Source organism: Zea mays, chromosome 7 (assembly GCF_902167145.1).
Source record: "Zea mays cultivar B73 chromosome 7, Zm-B73-REFERENCE-NAM-5.0, whole genome shotgun sequence".
NCBI classification, from domain to species: domain Eukaryota; kingdom Viridiplantae; phylum Streptophyta; class Magnoliopsida; order Poales; family Poaceae; genus Zea; species Zea mays.
Genome location: NC_050102.1, coordinates 66283108 through 66287673, shown reverse-complemented (window position 1 = coordinate 66287673; position 4566 = coordinate 66283108). Strand labels below are relative to the sequence as shown.

At 39.0% G+C, this 4566-nt stretch overlaps 1 long non-coding RNA gene across 1 annotated transcript; it reads right to left on the bottom strand.

Annotated features, from left to right (window-relative positions):
* Nucleotides 1-1358: 1358 nt before the first annotated feature.
* On the bottom strand, nt 1359-1791 carry LOC103632441 (uncharacterized). The gene is made up of 3 exons (XR_555923.2): nt 1719-1791; nt 1473-1577; nt 1359-1398 (listed from the first exon to the last, which is right to left on the bottom strand). It is a non-coding gene; the product is annotated as an uncharacterized lncRNA (long non-coding RNA).
* Nucleotides 1792-4566: the final 2775 nt, after the last annotated feature.

Here is a 4566-nt window from a genome sequence, read left to right as displayed (position 1 = left end):
GTGTGTGCATTTTGTGACAATATGAAAATAACGTAAAAAAGAAATATGTGGACACCCAAATTAGAATTTACGTTCTAAAGGAAAAGAGAAGAAAATGTTTACAAATAAGGTAATATATATATATATATATATACTAGGTGAGTGCCCGTGCGTTGCGACGGGAGTAAAAAAGTTTGTATGAAACATAGAAACGGAACGATAAACATCACTATGATATACAAAATCCGTATGGTAAACATTATCAATATCACACAAATTATTTTTAAAGATCGGAAAAGGAGAAACAAATATGACGACACCTTTTCTCCTAAATATTTGCAAAATATCTACCAACTAACCTTTTCTAAGATCTCAAACACAATTTCATTTCACTTTTCCATCATCTCAGACCTTGTGTGCACAAGGAGGTAAGGGCCTTCGGAGCATCAAGTCTCACGCATGAACTTCAAAGGAGCAGCAACCATAATTAAGAACAGTGAGGAACAAAGGACCAGCATTCATATTTAAGAACAGTGAGGAACAAAACATGATTCAGCAAAAAATTAAAACAGACTCAGCGAGTAAATTTATCCTTGTGCTATGATGACAACACCTGAGCAAAGTCTTCAAATCTAAGAATTCCATTGTGTTTTGTATCAAATAAGTCAAATACCTACAAGAAAAATGACAATGGTTATTACCTGACTCTTTTTCATTGGACAAGTTAGTGACATAAGAACACAACAGGCATAAATGATTATTTGTATTAAAAGTTCTGATTGGTAGACCTGTAGTAAAGCAAAGAATATGTGTGTTCATGTGGATTGAATGCAAGTGATTATAAGTATGAACTGTGTAGGCATCTCTATGCAATCTGTTAGAATACTAAGTGCTACAATGATCCATCAGTTTTACTAAACCTACTCCATTCTCAGCACTCACGTGAGCTGAATCAACGACGATGTCATGTGAAATAATCCAGATCGGTAGAACTTCCAAGCAAAGAAAATAGCCAAAGGATCAGAAATAAAAAAAAGAGGATTCTGCGTACCTAAACCAATCGATGATGCAGAGACAGCTCTCATAGGGAGTTAAGTGTGGACGAAGTACAGGACCAGGGCTGATATGCCTCTTGCAGCCAAGGATTTCTGGCTTCCACTCTTCTTTTATCCCATTACACTACCGGCTAAAGAATTTAAAGACACAACAATCAGTTCCTCTTATTTTCTTATTTATTGCCACCTTGGCAGGATCAGTCAGCGATGAAATCTCTTGCGTTCTAGGATACAGTCAGACATAATAAAGCAGTAAAATAGGTGAATCTAAAACACATAAGTAAATATTGCAATACTTGGCTGGCGAAGCGAGGTTGTGCCAGGAATCCAACTGCTGCTTCCAATCTGTAAGTAGGGCTTCATCCTGTAAATTTAATTCTTTAGGTCAGAAAATATGATTAATAACAACCAAATGAGTGTGACAATAGATATAATCACCTGTGGAAGCTAGATCAAAATTTTGTTTGGGAAAAGTTTATTTAGATGTTTCATTGTTTTCGGACTTTCTTTGCTTCTTTCATGTAACCTGCTACCAAAGCTATCCTGCATTTTCAAAAATCATATTAAATTAAAACAGTGCAAATCAAGGAAATAAAGTCAATATCATGGTTCATCAGATTACCAAAATTTTAAACATGTACATACAAAAAAACCAAGAATAAAGAGTAAGATAAGGACTTTTACCGGGAAAAGGTCAAAAAGAGTCTGGTTACTACTGGCAAACTTCGTGAAAAGAAAACCTCCAGGATGTGCCTGCAAGAAGCACTTCACCCATCTTAGCAAACTTTTGCTATAATTGGAGGTAACATGAGAACCCCAGGTGTGGGAAATGGAAAATAACAGCAATGCAAGGAAAAAATAAATAACTCAGCCTTGTACATATTTATAAATCATCTTTGTTGCATTTCCCATTTGCTCCTAGAGACACATTGCCCATACACCAATCATCTGTGCCAAAGGAATACGATAGCAACACAATCAGTTCATGAATCTCATTAATGTCTTGTTGGTTTGGAAAAAAGAGAGCACATCATATGATTGCAACTCTATACTTGAAACATAGACTTCATTACTAAATCGTGATTAAAGCTCAGTGCAATGTTATTCACAATAGTGGTGACAATAATTGATTGGTAAGCACCAGTTTTACCTCTCCAAACATCTAGCTCACCTCCGACGAGGTGATGAAATCCCCTAATTCCCAAACATGTGTTACATGTCCACCAGCTACGATCATGAGGACATGGTAATGGCAATTACTATTTTGAACAACAAAAATTGCTGCATAAATAAGAGTTGCAAAGAAGTTGGTCCTGCACATAGTTGAACCAAAGAATAAAAAGTACATAACCAAAATATGTTCTGTTACTAATGTTACTGGCCACTAATATTTTTCTATGAGTTTAAAGACTGCACAAATAGGCTACAATAAAGAAGTATTCAGGAACTTAAGGGATTCATAGAGAATTCATGCAAGTAAACTCATTCAAGTATACCAGAGAAACATGGAATAATGCGTGGATTAGAAGCCGACAAGAAAGAAAACTTATCAGTCTTTCACTTGTGCCTCTCCAGCCCCATGCATATCTTCTGTTAAGAAGGATGCAGTCCTGTCATCATTTCCCCTTCTCATCACACAACTTTTTAAAATTTTCAATATCACCACTTCTCACATGATTCTACCACACGCTCAAAACCTTGCAACGGAAATACTCATGCACAACCCAAGAGTATTGATGAGTGAAATACATCTATAAATCTCTCGTATGCTAGTTATTTGACAGTATCCAGGATCAGCGTGCCTCTATATTGTGTCCCTAGCTCTGTCCTTCACTCATCAATACTCTTGGGTAGCTACAGTTAATCCTAAATTCCTAATGACAATTCAATGCTAGATCTAGACCAATTTGCACCCATTGCATACATAGCTATCCCCAAATCAACCATATGAATTAAACACTTGACGCACAAACACCTACTTCAACGAGCCTGTCCTCCCTCTCCGCAAGAACGCGATGATGAAGTGGCGTCGTGCTGCAGAAAGGTGTGGGCGTCTGGCGGCTCGGAGGTCTGCAAGGTGCAAAAAACATATTGTGAAGTGTTGGAAGGCGTTCGGATATACCTGAAATTTCAGGTCGAGTTTTTCGAGTTTTAAATGTTTCGGGTATCCAAGAGTTGAACCTGAACTCGACCAGAAATTTCGAGTACCCAAAATATCGGGTCCAAGTATTTTACAGCCTTAGATCAAATCATAGAAAGCATATGAAGGCCTCCAAAATTAGTTTTGGAAGGCACATCACCGTTGATCAAGGTCCTCTTTTGTGCGTAGCGCAACTGATAGAGATGGTTCTATGATCATGTCACTGATAGCACATCCTAATTCTCAAGAAACTATGTTAAATCTCAGCGATTCCGATCTGATTGGCATGGTGCAGCAGAACTGCAGAACTCAAAAGGGCGACGGAGCACATACCTGCAGGCTGCACTCTGCAGCCAAGTTCCGGCAGCAGCAAGGGAGGATATCAGTCTAGCAAAGGGCAGAGAGTCCTTCCCTTGGAACACAGACGCAACCAGAATTTTTTTCTGCATGGTGCATTGGTGCTGGTGACATGGGTCCCCATGAGGAATGTGCCAGAGAACTGCAGCACTGCTGCAGTCAGCAGTCAGCACTGTATGCTCTCAAGATCACATCACAGAATCATAGAATCACACAATGTTCACAAATCACATATTCACAGCTCAGCTCACACCAGTGCACACTCCACAGCGGCACAGTCCACACTACACAATCATCGGAGTCTTCAATTGTACAGAAAAACCCGAAGCCTGAACCCGAAATGTGCAATCTAACTCTTCTGTGCCCTGGCATCACGCGACGCGAGGGGTTCGAAACACAGTGCGAGTTCCTCTGGGTTAGGGCTGGGCAGAAAAACCCGAATGTGCAATTTAACTGTTTTTATATTGGTGAGGTACAGTTCATCGAATGTCACCATCAAGTATGTGTTTAATCTTGCATGGTACTTTGCATTGCGGTGGCATTTCAAAAGCATTTTTTTGCTAGATTTGGAGGTGTGGTTTGTTAAAAGCATCTTTTTAGGACCTATCACTACAAACTGTTAGGCCTTGTTCAGTTATTTCTATGTCACATGGATTGGATGAGATTGGAAAAAATAGTATATATTTTCACTTGCTATGGATTCAAACTCACCTAATCCTGCCAATCCACATGGATTAAGATGAAAATGAACAACCCTTTACTGGGATTTGTAAAGGTTTCCGCAAAAGCTAGATACGCAGCGTAGCAGCACTACAACCTTAATTTGGCCCTAAGTAGTCCAAGTGTATAACTGTACTATTAAGATCTTTCTTACATTCGGCAAAGTTTTTTTTCTTGAGCACGCAGGACTACCATGTAGCTTTTTTATAGGGTAAAGATCCCATACAGAAAACAGAACAAAAAACACAGAGAGCACAGTACACACACCAGTCCGATCTCTCCCCTCCCTTTCTACAATGGAGTGTAAAACACATC